We start from the raw sequence: 21,038 nt of genomic DNA, 5'->3' as shown, positions 1-21,038 counted from the left end.
TTTGAATGTATGATTGTGATTGTATGATTGTGGTTGTATGATTGTAATTGTATGATTGTAATTGTATGATTGTGATTGTATGATTGAGATTGTATGATTGAGATTGTATGATTGAGATTGTATGAATGTGATTGTATGCTTGCGATTGTATGATTGTGATTGTATGATTGTGATTGTATGATAGTGATTGTATGATTGTGATTGTATGATTGTGATTGTATGATTGTGATTGTATGATTGTGATTGTATGATTGTGATTGTATGATTGTGATTGTATGATTGTGATTGTATGATTGTGATAGTATGATTGTGATAGTATGATTGTGATTGTATGATTGTGATTGTATGATTGTGATTGTATGATTGTGATTGCATGATTGTGATTGTATGATTGTGATTGCATGATTTTGAATGTATGATTGTGATTGTATGATTGTGATTGCATGATTGTGATTGTATGCTTGCGATTGTATGATTGTGATTGTATGATTGTGATTGTATGATAGTGATTGTATGATTGTGATTGTATGATTGTGATTGTGTGATTGTGATTGTATGATTGTGATTGTATGATTGTGATTGCATGATTGTGATTGTATGATTGTGATTGCATGATTTTGAATGTATGATTGTGATTGTATGATTGTGATTGCATGATTGTGATTGTATGGTTGTGATTGCATGATTTTGAATGTATGATTGTGATTGTATGATTGTGATTGTATGATTGTGATTGTATGATTGTGATTGTATGATTGTGATAGTATGATTGTGATTGTATGATTGTGATTGTATGATTGTGATTGTATGATTGTGATTGTATGATTGTATTTGGGAGATTGTAATTGTATGATTGCGATTGTATGATTGCGATTGTATGAATTCGATTGCATGATTGTGATTGTATGATTGTGATTGTATGATTGTGATTGTATGATTGCGATTGTATGATTGTGATTGTATGATTGCGATTGTATGAATTCGATTGTATGATTGCGATTGTATGATTGCGATTGTATGATTGTGATTGTATGATAGTGATTGTATGATTGTGATTGTATGATTGTAATTGCATGATTGTAATTGTATGATTGTGATTGTATGATTGAGATTGTATGATTGAGATTGTATGAATGTGATTGTATGCTTGCGATTGTATGATTGTGATTGTATGATTGTGATTGTATGATTGTGATTGTATGATTGTGATTGCATGATTGTGATTGTATGATTGTGATTGCATGATTTTGAATGTATGATTGTGATTGTATGATTGTGATTGTATGATTGTAATTGTATGATTGTAATTGTATGATTGTGATTGTATGATTGAGATTGTATGATTGAGATTGTATGAATGTGATTGTATGCTTGCGATTGTATGATTGTGATTGTATGATTGTGATTGTATGATAGTGATTGTATGATTGTGATTGTATGATTGTGATTGTACGATTGTGATTGTATGATTGTGATTGTATGATTGTGATTGTATGATTGTGATTGCATAACTTTGAATGCATGATTGTGATTGTATGATTGTGGTTGTATGATTGTGATTGTATGATTGTATTTGGGAGATTGTATTTGGGAGATTGTATTTGGGAGATTGTATTTGGGAGATTGTATTTGGGAGATTGTAATTGTATGATTGCGATTGTATGATTGTGATTGTATGATTGCGAATGTATGATTGTGATTGTATGATTGCGATTGTATGAATTCGATTATATGATTGCGATTGTGTGATTGTGATTGTATGATTGTGATTGTATGATAGTGATTGTATGATTGTGATTGTATGATTGTAATTGTATGATTGTAATTCTATGATTGTAATTGTATGATTGTGATTGTATGATTGAGATTGTATGATTGAGATTGTATGAATGTGATTGTATGCTTGCGATTGTATGATTGTGATTGTATGATTGTGATTGTATGATAGTGATTGTATGATTGTGATTGTATGATTGTGATTGTATGATTGTGATTGTATGATTGTGATTGTATGATTGTGATTGTACGATTGTGATTGTATGATTGTGACTGTATGATTGTGATTGCATGATTGTGATTGTATGATTGTGATTGCATGATTTTGAATGTATGATTGTGATTGTATGATTGTGATTGCATGATTGTGATTGTATGGTTGTGATTGCATGATTTTGAATGTATGATTGTGACTGTATGATTGTGATTGTATGATTGTGATTGTATGATTGTGATTGCATGATTGTGATAGTATGATTGTGATTGTATGATTGTGATTGTATGATTGCGATTGTATGATTGCGATTGTATGATTGCGATTGTATGATTGTGATTGCATGATTTTGAATGTATGATTGTGATTGTATGATTGTGATTGCATGATTGTGATTGTATGGTTGTGATTGCATGATTTTGAATGTATGATTGTGATTGTATGATTGTGATTGTATGATTGTGATAGTATGATTGTGATTGTATGATTGTGATTGTATGATTGTGATTCTATGATTGTGATTGCATGATTGTGATTGTATGATTGTGATTGTATGATTGTATTTGGGAGATTGTATTTGGGAGATTGTATTTGGGAGATTGTAATTGTATGATTGCGATTGTATGATTGCGATTGTATGATTGCGATTGTATGATTGCGATTGTATGAATTCGATTGTATGATTGTGATTGTATGATTGTGATTGTATGATTGTGATTGTATGATTGTGATTGTATGATTGCGATTGTATGATTGTGATTGTATGATTGCGATTGTATGAATTCGATTGTATGATTGCGATTGTATGATTGTGATTGTATGATTGTGATTGTATGATAGTGATTGTATGATTGTGATTGTATGATTGTAATTGTATGATTGTAATTGTATGATTGTGATTGTATGATTGAGATTGTATGATTGAGATTGTATGAATGTGATTGTATGCTTGCGATTGTATGATTGTGATTGTATGATTGTGATTGTATGATTGTGATTGCATGATTGTGATTGTATGATTGTGATTGCATGATTTTGAATGTATGATTGTGATTGTATGATTGTGATTGTATGATTGAGATTGTATGATTGAGATTGTATGAATGTGATTGTATGCTTGCGATTGTATGATTGTGATTGTATGATTGTGATTGTATGATAGTGATTGTATGATTGTGATTGTATGATTGTGATTGTATGATTGTGATTGTATGATTGTGATTGTATGATTGTGATTGTATGATTGTGATTGTATGATTGTGATTGTATGATTGTGATTGTATGATTGTGATAGTATGATTGTGATAGTATGATTGTGATTGTATGATTGTGATTGTATGATTGTGATTGTATGATTGTGATTGCATGATTGTGATTGTATGATTGTGATTGCATGATTTTGAATGTATGATTGTGATTGTATGATTGTGATTGCATGATTGTGATTGTATGGTTGTGATTGCATGATTTTGAATGTATGATTGTGATTGTATGATTGTGATTGTATGATTGTGATTGTATGATTGTGATAGTATGATTGTGATTGTATGATTGTGATTGTATGATTGTGATTGTATGATTGTGATTGCATGATTGTGATTGTATGATTGTGATTGCATGATTTTGAATGTATGATTGTGATTGTATGATTGTGATTGCATGATTGTGATTGTATGGTTGTGATTGCATGATTTTGAATGTATGATTGTGATTGTATGATTGTGATTGTATGATTGTGATTGTATGATTGTGATAGTATGATTGTGATTGTATGATTGTGATTGTATGATTGTGATTGTATGATTGTGATTGTATGATTGTGATTGTATGATTGTGATTGTATGATTGTATTTGGGAGATTGTATTTGGGAGATTGTAATCGTATGACTGCGATTGTATGATTGCGATTGTATGATTGCGATTGTATGAATTCGATTGTATGATTGTGATTGTATGATTGTGATTGTATGATTGCGATTGTATGATTGTGATTGTATGATTGCGATTGTATGAATTCGATTGTATGATTGCGATTGTATGATTGTGATTGTATGATTGTGATTGCATGATTTTGAATGTATGATTGTGATTGTATGATTGTGGTTGTATGATTGTAATTGTATGATTGTAATTGTATGATTGTGATTGTATGATTGAGATTGTATGATTGAGATTGTATGAATGTGATTGTATGCTTGCGATTGTATGATTGTGATTGTATGATTGTGATTGTATGATAGTGATTGTATGATTGTGATTGTATGATTGTGATTGTATGATTGTGATTGTATGATTGTGATTGTATGATTGTGATTGTATGATTGTGATTGTATGATTGTGATTGTATGATTGTGATTGCATGATTGTGATTGTATGATTGTGATTGCATGATTTTGAATGTATGATTGTGATTGTATGATTGTGATTGCATGATTGTGATTGTATGGTTGTGATTGCATGATTTTGAATGTATGATTGTGATTGTATGATTGTGATTGTATGATTGTGATTGTATGATTGTGATAGTATGATTGTGATTGTATGATTGTGATTGTATGATTGTGATTGTATGATTGTGATTGTATGATTGTTTTTGGGAGATTGTATTTGGGAGATTGTAATTGTATGATTGCGATTGTATGATTGTGATTGCATGATTGCGATTGTATGAATTCGATTGTATGATTGTGATTGTATGATTGTGATTGTATGATTGTGATTGTATGATTGCGATTGTATGATTGTGATTGTATGATTGCGATTGTATGAATTCGATTGTATGATTGCGATTGTATGATTGTGATTGTATGATTGTGATTGTATGATAGTGATTGTATGATTGTGATTGTATGATTGTAATTATATGATTGTAATTGTATGATTGTGATTGTATGATTGAGATTGTATGATTGAGATTGTATGAATGTGATTGTATGCTTGCGATTGTATGATTGTGATTGTATGATTGTGATTGTATGATAGTGATTGTATGATTGTGATTGTATGATTGTGATTGTATGATTGTGATTGTATGATTGTGATTGTATGATTGTGATTGTATGATTGTGATTGTATGATTGTGATTGTATGAGTTTGATTGTATGATTGTGATTGTATGATTATGATTGTATGATTGTGATTGCATGATTGTGATTGTATGATTGTGATTGCATGATTTTGAATGTATGATTGTGATTGCATGATTGTGATTGTATGATTGTGATTGTATGATTGTGATTGTATGATTGTATTTGGGAGATTGTATTTGGGAGATTGTATTTGGGAGATTGCAATTGTATGATTGCGATTGTATGATTGTGATTGTATGATTGCGATTGTATGATTGTGATTGTATGATTTTGAATGTATGATTGTGATTGTATGATTGTGATTGTATGATTGTGATTGTATGATTGTGATTGTATGATTGTGATAGTATGATTGTGATTGTATGATTGTGATTGTATGATTGTAATTGTATGATTGTAATTGTATGATTGTGATTGTATGATTGAGATTGTATGATTGAGATTGTATGAATGTGATTGTATGCTTGCGATTGTATGATTGCGATTGTATGATTGTGATTGTATGATAGTGATTGTATGATTGTGATTGTATGATTGTGATTGCATGATTGTGATTGTATGATTGTGATTGCATGATTTTGAATGTATGATTGTGATTGTATGATTGTGGTTGTATGATTGTAATTGTATGATTGTAATTGTATGATTGTGATTGTATGAATGTGATTGTATGCTTGCGATTGTATGATTGTGATTGTATGATTGTGATTGTATGATAGTGATTGTATGATTGTGATTGTATGATTGTGATTGTATGATTGTGATTGTATGATTGTGATTGCATGATTTTGAATGTATGATTGTGATTGTATGATTGTGATTGCATGATTGTGATTGTATGGTTGTGATTGCATGATTTTGAATGTATGATTGTGATTGTATGATTGTGATTGTATGATTGTGATAGTATGATTGTGATTGTATGATTGTGATTGTATGATTGTGATTCTATGATTGTGATTGCATGATTGTGATTGTATGATTGTGATTGTATGATTGTATTTGGGAGATTGTATTTGGGAGATTGTATTTGGGAGATTGTATTTGGGAGATTGTATTTGGGAGATTGTAATTGTATGATTGCGATTGTATGATTGCGATTGTATGATTGCGATTGTATGATTGCGATTGTATGAATTCGATTGTATGATTGTGATTGTATGATTGTGATTGTATGATTGTGATTGTATGATTGTGATTGTATGATTGCGATTGTATGATTGTGATTGTATGATTGCGATTGTATGAATTCGATTGTATGATTGCGATTGTATGATTGTGATTGTATGATTGTGATTGTATGATAGTGATTGTATGATTGTGATTGTATGATTGTAATTGTATGATTGTAATTGTATGATTGTGATTGTATGATTGAGATTGTATGATTGAGATTGTATGATTGAGATTGTATGAATGTGATTGTATGCTTGCGATTGTATGATTGTGATTGTATGATTGTGATTGTATGATTGTGATTGCATGATTGTGATTGTATGATTGTGATTGCATGATTTTGAATGTATGATTGTGATTGTATGATTGTGATTGTATGATTGAGATTGTATGATTGAGATTGTATGAATGTGATTGTATGCTTGCGATTGTATGATTGTGATTGTATGATTGTGATTGTATGATAGTGATTGTATGATTGTGATTGTATGATTGTGATTGTATGATTGTGATTGTATGATTGTGATTGTATGATTGTGATTGTATGATTGTGATTGTATGATTGTGATTGTATGATTGTGATTGTATGATTGTGACTGCATGATTGTGATTGTATGATTGTGATTGCATGATTTTGAATGTATGATTGTGATTGTATGATTGTCATTGCATCATTGTGATTGTATGATTGTGATTGCATGATTTTGAATGTATGATTGTGATTGTATGATTGTGGTTGTATGATTGTAATTGTATGATTGTAATTGTATGATTGTGATTGTATGATTGAGATTGTATGATTGAGATTGTATGAATGTGATTGTATGCTTGCGATTGTATGATTGTGATTGTATGATTGTGATTGTATGATAGTGATTGTATGATTGTGATTGTATGATTGTGATTGTATGATTGTGATTGTATGATTGTGATTGTATGATTGTGATTGTATGATTGTGATTGTATGATTGTGATTGTATGATTGTGATTGTATGATTGTGATAGTATGATTGTGATAGTATGATTGTGATTGTATGATTGTGATTGTATGATTGTGATTGTATGATTGTGATTGCATGATTGTGATTGTATGATTGTGATTGCATGATTTTGAATGTATGATTGTGATTGTATGATTGTGATTGCATGATTGTGATTGTATGGTTGTGATTGCATGATTTTGAATGTATGATTGTGATTGTATGATTGTGATTGTATGATTGTGATTGTATGATTGTGATAGTATGATTGTGATTGTATGATTGTGATTGTATGATTGTGATTGTATGATTGTGATTGCATGATTGTGATTGTATGATTGTGATTGCATGATTTTGAATGTATGATTGTGATTGTATGATTGTGATTGCATGATTGTGATTGTATGGTTGTGATTGCATGATTTTGAATGTATGATTGTGATTGTATGATTGTGATTGTATGATTGTGATTGTATGATTGTGATAGTATGATTGTGATTGTATGATTGTGATTGTATGATTGTGATTGTATGATTGTGATTGTATGATTGTGATTGTATGATTGTGATTGTATGATTGTATTTGGGAGATTGTATTTGGGAGATTGTAATCGTATGACTGCGATTGTATGATTGCGATTGTATGATTGCGATTGTATGAATTCGATTGTATGATTGTGATTGTATGATTGTGATTGTATGATTGCGATTGTATGATTGTGATTGTATGATTGCGATTGTATGAATTCGATTGTATGATTGCGATTGTATGATTGTGATTGTATGATTGTGATTGCATGATTTTGAATGTATGATTGTGATTGTATGATTGTGGTTGTATGATTGTAATTGTATGATTGTAATTGTATGATTGTGATTGTATGATTGAGATTGTATGATTGAGATTGTATGAATGTGATTGTATGCTTGCGATTGTATGATTGTGATTGTATGATTGTGATTGTATGATAGTGATTGTATGATTGTGATTGTATGATTGTGATTGTATGATTGTGATTGTATGATTGTGATTGTATGATTGTGATTGTATGATTGTGATTGTATGATTGTGATTGTATGATTGTGATTGCATGATTGTGATTGTATGATTGTGATTGCATGATTTTGAATGTATGATTGTGATTGTATGATTGTGATTGCATGATTGTGATTGTATGGTTGTGATTGCATGATTTTGAATGTATGATTGTGATTGTATGATTGTGATTGTATGATTGTGATTGTATGATTGTGATAGTATGATTGTGATTGTATGATTGTGATTGTATGATTGTGATTGTATGATTGTGATTGTATGATTGTTTTTGGGAGATTGTATTTGGGAGATTGTAATTGTATGATTGCGATTGTATGATTGTGATTGCATGATTGCGATTGTATGAATTCGATTGTATGATTGTGATTGTATGATTGTGATTGTATGATTGTGATTGTATGATTGCGATTGTATGATTGTGATTGTATGATTGCGATTGTATGAATTCGATTGTATGATTGCGATTGTATGATTGTGATTGTATGATTGTGATTGTATGATAGTGATTGTATGATTGTGATTGTATGATTGTAATTATATGATTGTAATTGTATGATTGTGATTGTATGATTGAGATTGTATGATTGAGATTGTATGAATGTGATTGTATGCTTGCGATTGTATGATTGTGATTGTATGATTGTGATTGTATGATAGTGATTGTATGATTGTGATTGTATGATTGTGATTGTATGATTGTGATTGTATGATTGTGATTGTATGATTGTGATTGTATGATTGTGATTGTATGATTGTGATTGTATGAGTTTGATTGTATGATTGTGATTGTATGATTATGATTGTATGATTGTGATTGCATGATTGTGATTGTATGATTGTGATTGCATGATTTTGAATGTATGATTGTGATTGCATGATTGTGATTGTATGATTGTGATTGTATGATTGTGATTGTATGATTGTATTTGGGAGATTGTATTTGGGAGATTGTATTTGGGAGATTGCAATTGTATGATTGCGATTGTATGATTGTGATTGTATGATTGCGATTGTATGATTGTGATTGTATGATTTTGAATGTATGATTGTGATTGTATGATTGTGATTGTATGATTGTGATTGTATGATTGTGATTGTATGATTGTGATAGTATGATTGTGATTGTATGATTGTGATTGTATGATTGTAATTGTATGATTGTAATTGTATGATTGCGATTGTATGATTGAGATTGTATGATTGAGATTGTATGAATGTGATTGTATGCTTGCGATTGTATGATTGCGATTGTATGATTGTGATTGTATGATAGTGATTGTATGATTGTGATTGTATGATTGTGATTGCATGATTGTGATTGTATGATTGTGATTGCATGATTTTGAATGTATGATTGTGATTGTATGATTGTGGTTGTATGATTGTAATTGTATGATTGTAATTGTATGATTGTGATTGTATGATTGAGATTGTATGATTGAGATTGTATGAATGTGATTGTATGCTTGCGATTGTATGATTGTGATTGTATGATTGTGATTGTATGATAGTGATTGTATGATTGTGATTGTATGATTGTGATTGTATGATTGTGATTGTATGATTGTGATTGTATGATTGTGATTGTATGATTGTGATTGTATGATTGTGATTGTATGATTGTGATTGTATGATTGTGATTGTATGATTGTGATTGCATGATTGTGATTGTATGATTGTGATTGCATGATTTGGAATGTATGATTGTGATTGTATGATTGTGATTGCATGATTGTGATTGTATGGTTGTGATTGCATGATTTTGAATGTATGATTGTGATAGTATGATTGCGATTGTATGATTGCGATTGTATGATTGCGATTGTATGATTGTGATTGCATGATTTTGAATGTATGATTGTGATTGTATGATTGTGATTGCATGATTGTGATTGTATGGTTGTGATTGCATGATTTTGAATGTATGATTGTGATTGTATGATTGTGATTGTATGATTGTGATTGTATGATTGTGATAGTATGATTGTGATTGTATGATTGTGATTGTATGATTGTGATTCTATGATTGTGATTGCATGATTGTGATTGTATGATTGTGATTGCATGATTTTGAATGTCTGATTGTGATTGTATGATTGTGATTGCATGATTGTGATTGTATGGTTGTGATTGCATGATTTTGAATGTATGATTGTGATTGTATGATTGTGATTGTATGATTGTGATTGTATGATTGTGATTGTATGATTGTGATAGTATGATTGTGATTGTATGATTGTGATTGTATGATTGTGATTGCATGATTGTGATTGTATGATTGTATTTGGGAGATTGTATTTGGGAGATTGTAATTGTATGATTGCGATTGTATGATTGCGATTGTATGATTGCGATTGTATGATTGCGATTGTATGAATTCGATTGTATGATTGTGATTGTATGATTGTGATTGTATGATTGTGATTGTATGATTGCGATTGTATGATTGTGATTGTATGATTGCGATTGTATGAATTCGATTGTATGATTGCGATTGTATGATTGTGATTGTATGATTGTGATTGTATGATAGTGATTGTATGATTATGATTGTATGATTGTGATTGCATGATTGTGATTGTATGATTGTGATTGCATGATTTTGAATGTATGATTGTGATTGCATGATTGTGATTGTATGATTGCGATTGTATGATTGTGATTGTATGATTGTATTTGGGAGATTGTATTTGGGAGATTGTATTTGGGAGATTGCAATTGTATGATTGCGATTGTATGATTGTGATTGTATGATTGCGATTGTATGATTGTGATTGTATGATTTTGAATGTATGATTGTGATTGTATGATTGTGATTGTATGATTGTGATTGTATGATTGTGATTGTATGATTGTGATAGTATGATTGTGATTGTATGATTGTGATTGTATGATTGTAATTGTATGATTGTAATTGTATGATTGTGATTGTATGATTGAGATTGTATGATTGAGATTGTATGAATGTGATTGTATGCTTGCGATTGTATGATTGCGATTGTATGATTGTGATTGCATGATTGTGATTGTATGATTGTGATTGCATGATTTTGAATGTATGATTGTGATTGTATGATTGTGGTTGTATGATTGTAATTGTATGATTGTAATTGTATGATTGTGATTGTATGATTGAGATTGTATGATTGAGATTGTATGAATGTGATTGTATGCTTGCGATTGTATGATTGTGATTGTATGATTGTGATTGTATGATAGTGATTGTATGATTGTGATTGTATGATTGTGATTGTATGATTGTGATTGTATGATTGTGATTGTATGATTGTGATTGTATGATTGTGATTGTATGATTGTGATTGTATGATTGTGATTGTATGATTGTGATTGTATGATTGTGATTGCATGATTGTGATCGTATGATTGTGATTGCATGATTTGGAATGTATGATTGTGATTGTATGATTGTGATTGCATGATTGTGATTGTATGATTGTGATTGCATGATTTTGAATGTATGATTGTGATAGTATGATTGCGATTGTATGATTGCGATTGTATGATTGCGATTGTATGATTGTGATTGCACGATTTTGAATGTATGATTGTGATTGTATGATTGTGATTGCATGATTGTGATTGTATGGTTGTGATTGCATGATTTTGAATGTATGATTGTGATTGTATGATTGTGATTGTATGATTGTGATTGTATGATTGTGATAGTATGATTGTGATTGTATGATTGTGATTGTATGATTGTGATTCTATGATTGTGATTGCATGATTGTGATTGTATGATTGTGATTGCATGATTTTGAATGTCTGATTGTGATTGTATGATTGTGATTGCATGATTGTGATTGTATGGTTGTGATTGCATGATTTTGAATGTATGATTGTGATTGTATGATTGTGATTGTATGATTGTGATTGTATGATTGTGATTGTATGATTGTGATAGTATGATTGTGATTGTATGATTGTGATTGTATGATTGTGATTGCATGATTGTGATTGTATGATTGTATTTGGGAGATTGTATTTGGGAGATTGTAATTGTATGATTGCGATTGTATGATTGCGATTGCATGATTGCGATTGTATGATTGCGATTGTATGATTGCGATTGTAGGAATTCGATTGTATGATTGTGATTGTATGATTGTGATTGTATGATTGTGATTGTATGATTGCGATTGTATGATTGTGATTGTATGATTGCGATTGTATGAATTCGATTGTATGAATGTGATTGTATGATTGTGATTGCATGATTTTGAATGTATGATTGTGATTGTATGATTGTGATTGCATGATTGTGATTGTATGGTTGTGGTTGCATGATTTTGAATGTATGATTGTGATTGTATGATTGTGATTGTATGATTGTGATTGTATGATTCCGATAGTATGATTGTGATTGTATGATTGTGATTGTATGATTGTGATTGTATGATTGTGATTGCATGATTGTGATTGTATGATTGTGATTGCATGATTTTGAATGTATGATTGTGATTGTATGATTGTGATTGCATGATTGTGATTGTATGGTTGTGATTGCATGATTTTGAATGTATGATTGTGATTGTATGATTGTGATTGTATGATTGTGATTGTATGATTGTGATAGTATGATTGTGATTGTATGATTGTGATTGTATGATTGTGATTGTATGATTGTGATTGTATGATTGTGATTGTATGATTGTATTTGGGAGATTGTATTTGGGAGATTGTAATCGTATGACTGCGATTGTATGATTGCGATTGTATGATTGCGATTGTATGAATTCGATTGTATGATTGTGATTGTATGATTGTGATTGTATGATTGTGATTGTATGATTGCGATTGTATGATTGTGATTGTATGATTGCGATTGTATGAATTCGATTGTATGATTGCGATTGTATGATTGTGATTGTATGATTGTGATTGCATGATTTTGAATGTATGATTGTGATTGTATGATTGTGGTTGTATGATTGTAATTGTATGATTGTAATTGTATGATTGTGATTGTATGATTGTATTTGGGAGATTGTATTTGGGAGATTGTAATCGTATGACTGCGATTGTATGATTGCGATTGTATGATTGCGATTGTATGAATTCGATTGTATGATTGTGATTGTATGATTGTGATTGTATGATTGTGATTGTATGATTGTGATTGTATGATTGTGATTGTATGATTGTGATTGTATGATTGTGATTGCATGATTGTGATTGTATGATTGTGATTGCATGATTTTGAATGTATGATTGTGATTGTATGATTGTGATTGCATGATTGTGATTGTATGGTTGTGATTGCATGATTTTGAATGTATGATTGTGATTGCATGATTGTGATTGTATGATTGTGATTGTATGATTGTGATTGTATGATTGTGATTGTATGATTGTATTTGGGAGATTGTATTTGGGAGATTGTATTTGGGAGATTGCAATTGTATGATTGCGATTGTATGATTGTGATTGTATGATTGCGATTGTATGATTGTGATTGTATGATTTTGAATGTATGATTGTGATTGTATGATTGTGATTGTATGATTGTGATTGTATGATTGTGATTGTATGATTGTGATTGTATGATTGTGATAGTATGATTGTGATTGTATGATTGTGATTGTATGATTGTAATTGTATGATTGTAATTGTATGATTGTGATTGTATGATTGAGATTGTATGATTGAGATTGTATGAATGTGATTGTATGCTTGCGATTGTATGATTGTGATTGTATGATTGTGATTGTATGATTGTGATTGCATGATTGTGATTGTATGATTGTGATTGCATGATTTTGAATGTATGATTGTGATTGTATGATTGTGATTGTATGATTGAGATTGTATGATTGAGATTGTATGAATGTGATTGTATGCTTGCGATTGTATGATTGCGATTGTATGATTGTGATTGTATGATAGTGATTGTATGATTGTGATTGTATGATTGTGATTGTATGATTGTGATTGTATGATTGTGATTGTATGATTGTGATTGTATGATTGTGATTGTATGATTGTGATTGTATGATTGTGATTGTATGATTGTGATTGCATGATTGTGATTGTATGATTGTGATTGTATGATTGTGATTGCATGATTGTGATTGTATGATTGTGATTGCATGATTTTGAATGTATGATTGTGATTGTATGATTGTGATTGCATGATTGTGATTGTATGGTTGTGATTGCATGATTTTGAATGTATGATTGTGATTGTATGATTGTGATTGTATGATTGTGATTGTATGATTGTGATAGTATGATTGTGATTGTATGATTGTGATTGTATGATTGTGATTGTATGATTGTGATTGTATGATTGTTTTTGGGAGATTGTATTTGGGAGATTGTAATTGTATGATTGCGATTGTATGATTGTGATTGCATGATTGCGATTGTATGAATTCGATTGTATGATTGTGATTGTATGATTGTGATTGTATGATTGTGATTGTATGATTGCGATTGTATGATTGTGATTGTATGATTGCGATTGTATGAATTCGATTGTATGATTGCGATTGTATGATTGTGATTGTATGATTGTGATTGTATGATAGTGATTGTATGATTGTGATTGTATGATTGTAATTATATGATTGTAATTGTATGATTGTGATTGTATGATTGAGATTGTATGATTGAGATTGTATGAATGTGATTGTATGCTTGCGATTGTATGATTGTGATTGTATGATTGTGATTGTATGATAGTGATTGTATGATTGTGATTGTATGATTGTGATTGTATGATTGTGATTGTATGATTGTGATTGTATGATTGTGATTGTATGATTGTGATTGTATGATTGTGATTGTATGAGTTTGATTGTATGATTGTGATTGTATGATTATGATTGTATGATTGTGATTGCATGATTGTGATTGTATGATTGTGATTGCATGATTTTGAATGTATGATTGTGATTGCATGATTGTGATTGTATGATTGTGATTGTATGATTGTGATTGTATGATTGTATTTGGGAGATTGTATTTGGGAGATTGTATTTGGGAGATTGCAATTGTATGATTGCGATTGTATGATTGTGATTGTATGATTGCGATTGTATGATTGTGATTGTATGATTTTGAATGTATGATTGTGATTGTATGATTGTGATTGTATGATTGTGATTGTATGATTGTGATTGTATGATTGTGATAGTATGATTGTGATTGTATGATTGTGATTGTATGATTGTAATTGTATGATTGTAATTGTATGATTGCGATTGTATGATTGAGATTGTATGATTGAGATTGTATGAATGTGATTGTATGCTTGCGATTGTATGATTGCGATTGTATGATTGTGATTGTATGATAGTGATTGTATGATTGTGATTGTATGATTGTGATTGCATGATTGTGATTGTATGATTGTGATTGCATGATTTTGAATGTATGATTGTGATTGTATGATTGTGGTTGTATGATTGTAATTGTATGATTGTAATTGTATGATTGTGATTGTATGATTGAGATTGTATGATTGAGATTGTATGAATGTGATTGTATGCTTGCGATTGTATGATTGTGATTGTATGATTGTGATTGTATGATAGTGATTGTATGATTGTGATTGTATGATTGTGATTGTATGATTGTGATTGTATGATTGTGATTGTATGATTGTGATTGTATGATTGTGATTGTATGATTGTGATTGTATGATTGTGATTGTATGATTGTGATTGTATGATTGTGATTGCATGATTGTGATTGTATGATTGTGATTGCATGATTTGGAATGTATGATTGTGATTGTATGATTGTGATTGCATGATTGTGATTGTATGGTTGTGATTGCATGATTTTGAATGTATGATTGTGATAGTATGATTGCGATTGTATGATTGCGATTGTATGATTGCGATTGTATGATTGTGATTGCATGATTTTGAATGTATGATTGTGATTGTATGATTGTGATTGCATGATTGTGATTGTATGGTTGTGATTGCATGATTTTGAATGTATGATTGTGATTGTATGATTGTGATTGTATGATTGTGATTGTATGATTGTGATAGTATGATTGTGATTGTATGATTGTGATTGTATGATTGTGATTCTATGATTGTGATTGCATGATTGTGATTGTATGATTGTGATTGCATGATTTTGAATGTCTGATTGTGATTGTATGATTGTGATTGCATGATTGTGATTGTATGGTTGTGATTGCATGATTTTGAATGTATGATTGTGATTGTATGATTGTGATTGTATGATTGTGATTGTATGATTGTGATTGTATGATTGTGATAGTATGATTGTGATTGTATGATTGTGATTGTGTGATTGTGATTGCATGATTGTGATTGTATGATTGTATTTGGGAGATTGTATTTGGGAGATTGTAATTGTATGATTGCGATTGTATGATTGCGATTGTATGATTGCGATTGTATGATTGCGATTGTATGAATTCGATTGTATGATTGTGATTGTATGATTGTGATTGTATGATTGTGATTGTATGATTGCGATTGTATGATTGTGATTGTATGATTGCGATTGTATGAATTCGATTGTATGATTGCGATTGTATGATTGTGATTGTATGATTGTGATTGTATGATAGTGATTGTATGATTATGATTGTATGATTGTGATTGCATGATTGTGATTGTATGATTGTGATTGCATGATTTTGAATGTATGATTGTGATTGCATGATTGTGATTGTATGATTGCGATTGTATGATTGTGATTGTATGATTGTATTTGGGAGATTGTATTTGGGAGATTGTATTTGGGAGATTGCAATTGTATGATTGCGATTGTATGATTGTGATTGTATGATTGCGATTGTATGATTGTGATTGTATGATTTTGAATGTATGATTGTGATTGTATGATTGTGATTGTATGATTGTGATTGTATGATTGTGATTGTATGATTGTGATAGTATGATTGTGATTGTATGATTGTGATTGTATGATTGTAATTGTATGATTGTAATTGTATGATTGTGATTGTATGATTGAGATTGTATGATTGAGATTGTATGAATGTGATTGTATGCTTGCGATTGTATGATTGCGATTGTATGATTGTGATTGCATGATTGTGATTGTATGATTGTGATTGCATGATTTTGAATGTATGATTGTGATTGTATGATTGTGGTTGTATGATTGTAATTGTATGATTGTAATTGTATGATTGTGATTGTATGATTGAGATTGTATGATTGAGATTGTATGAATGTGATTGTATGCTTGCGATTGTATGATTGTGATTGTATGATTGTGATTGTATGATAGTGATTGTATGATTGTGATTGTATGATTGTGATTGTATGATTGTGATTGTATGATTGTGATTGTATGATTGTGATTGTATGATTGTGATTGTATGATTGTGATTGTATGATTGTGATTGTATGATTGTGATTGTATGATTGTGATTGCATGATTGTGATCGTATGATTGTGATTGCATGATTTGGAATGTATGATTGTGATTGTATGATTGTGATTGCATGATTGTGATTGTATGATTGTGATTGCATGATTTTGAATGTATGATTGTGATAGTATGATTGCGATTGTATGATTGCGATTGTATGATTGCGATTGTATGATTGTGATTGCACGATTTTGAATGTATGATTGTGATTGTATGATTGTGATTGCATGATTGTGATTGTATGGTTGTGATTGCATGATTTTGAATGTATGATTGTGATTGTATGATTGTGATTGTATGATTGTGATTGTATGATTGTGATAGTATGATTGTGATTGTATGATTGTGATTGTATGATTGTGATTCTATGATTGTGATTGCATGATTGTGATTGTATGATTGTGATTGCATGATTTTGAATGTCTGATTGTGATTGTATGATTGTGATTGCATGATTGTGATTGTATGGTTGTGATTGCATGATTTTGAATGTATGATTGTGATTGTATGATTGTGATTGTATGATTGTGATTGTATGATTGTGATTGTATGATTGTGATAGTATGATTGTGATTGTATGATTGTGATTGTATGATTGTGATTGCATGATTGTGATTGTATGATTGTATTTGGGAGATTGTATTTGGGAGATTGTAATTGTATGATTGCGATTGTATGATTGCGATTGCATGATTGCGATTGTATGATTGCGATTGTATGATTGCGATTGTAGGAATTCGATTGTATGATTGTGATTGTATGATTGTGATTGTATGATTGTGATTGTATGATTGCGATTGTATGATTGTGATTGTATGATTGCGATTGTATGAATTCGATTGTATGAATGTGATTGTATGATTGTGATTGCATGATTTTGAATGTATGATTGTGATTGTATGATTGTGATTGCATGATTGTGATTGTATGGTTGTGGTTGCATGATTTTGAATGTATGATTGTGATTGTATGATTGTGATTGTATGATTGTGATTGTATGATTCCGATAGTATGATTGTGATTGTATGATTGTGATTGTATGATTGTGATTGTATGATTGTGATTGCATGATTGTGATTGTATGATTGTGATTGCATGATTTTGAATGTATGAATGTGATTGTATGATTGTGATTGCATGATTGTGATTGTATGGTTGTGATTGCATGATTTTGAATGTATGATTGTGATTGTATGATTGTGATTGTATGATTGTGATTGTATGATTGTGATAGTATGATTGTGATTGTATGATTGTGATTGTATGATTGTGATTGTATGATTGTGATTGTATGATTGTGATTGTATGATTGTATTTGGGAGATTGTATTTGGGAGATTGTAATCGTATGACTGCGATTGTATGATTGCGATTGTATGATTGCGATTGTATGAATTCGATTGTATGATTGTGATTGTATGATTGTGATTGTATGATTGTGATTCTATGATTGTGATTGCATGATTGTGATTGTATGATTGTGATTGCATGATTTTGAATGTCTGATTGTGATTGTATGATTGTGATTGCATGATTGTGATTGTATGGTTGTGATTGCATGATTTTGAATGTATGATTGTGATTGTATGATTGTGATTGTATGATTGTGATTGTATGATTGTGATTGTGTGATTGTGATAGTATGATTGTGATTGTATGATTGTGATTGTATGATTGTGATTGCATGATTGTGATTGTATGATTGTATTTGGGAGATTGTATTTGGGTGATTGTGATTGTATGATTGTGATTGTATGATTGTGATTGTATGATTGCGATTGTATGATTGTGATTGTATGATTGTGATTGTATGATTGTGATTGTATGATTGTGATTGCATGATTGTGATTGTATGATTGTGATTGCATGATTGTGATTGTATGATTGTGATTGTATGATTGTGATAGTATGATTGTGATTGTATGATTGTGATTGCATGATTTTGAATGTATGATTGTGATTGTATGATTGTGATTGCATGATTGTGATTGTATGGTTGTGGTTGCATGATTTTGAATGTATGATTGTGATTGTATGATTGTGATTGTATGATTGTGATTGTATGATTCCGATAGTATGATTGTGATTGTATGATTGTGATTGTATGATTGTGATTGTATGATTGTGATTGCATGATTGTGATTGTATGATTGTGATTGCATGATTTTGAATGTATGATTGTGATTGTATGATTGTGATTGCATGATTGTGATTGTATGGTTGTGATTGCATGATTTTGAATGTATGATTGTGATTGTATGATTGTGATTGTATGATTGTGATTGTATGATTGTGATAGTATGATTGTGATTGTATGATTGTGATTGTATGATTGTGATTGTATGATTGTGATTGTATGATTGTGATTGTATGATTGTATTTGGGAGATTGTATTTGGGAGATTGTAATCGTATGACTGCGATTGTATGATTGCGATTGTATGATTGCGATTGTATGAATTCGATTGTATGATTGTGATTGTATGATTGTGATTGTATGATTGTGATTGTATGATTGCGATTGTATGATTGTGATTGTATGATTGCGATTGTATGAATTCGATTGTATGATTGCGATTGTATGATTGTGATTGTATGATTGTGATTGCATGATTTTGAATGTATGATTGTGATTGTATGATTGTGGTTTTATGATTGTAATTGTATGATTGTAATTGTATGATTGTGATTGTATGATTGTATTTGGGAGATTGTATTTGGGAGATTGTAATCGTATGACTGCGATTGTATGATTGCGATTGTATGATTGCGATTGTATGAATTCGATTGTATGATTGTGATTGTATGATTGTGATTGTATGATTGTGATTGTATGATTGTGATTGTATGATTGTGATTGTATGATTGTGATTGTATGATTGTGATTGTATGATTGTGATTGCATGATTGTGATTGTATGATTGTGATTGCATGATTTTGAATGTATGATTGTGATTGTATGATTGTGATTGCATGATTGTGATTGTATGGTTGTGATTGCATGATTTTGAATGTATGATTGTGATTGCATGATTGTGATTGTATGATTGTGATTGTATGATTGTGATTGTATGATTGTGATTGTATGATTGTATTTGGGAGATTGTATTTGGGAGATTGTATTTGGGAGATTGCAATTGTATGATTGCGATTGTATGATTGTGATTGTATGATTGCGATTGTATGATTGTGATTGTATGATTTTGAATGTATGATTGTGATTGTATGATTGTGATTGTATGATTGTGATTGTATGATTGTGATTGTATGATTGTGATAGTATGATTGTGATTGTATGATTGTGATTGTATGATTGTAATTGTATGATTGTAATTGTA

This window comes from Megachile rotundata, chromosome 6, assembly GCF_050947335.1.
Source record: "Megachile rotundata isolate GNS110a chromosome 6, iyMegRotu1, whole genome shotgun sequence".
In the NCBI taxonomy this organism is placed as follows: Eukaryota; Metazoa; Arthropoda; class Insecta; order Hymenoptera; family Megachilidae; genus Megachile; species Megachile rotundata.
The sequence above is the reverse complement of the archived record's forward strand: the minus strand, read 5'-3'. Positions refer to the sequence as shown.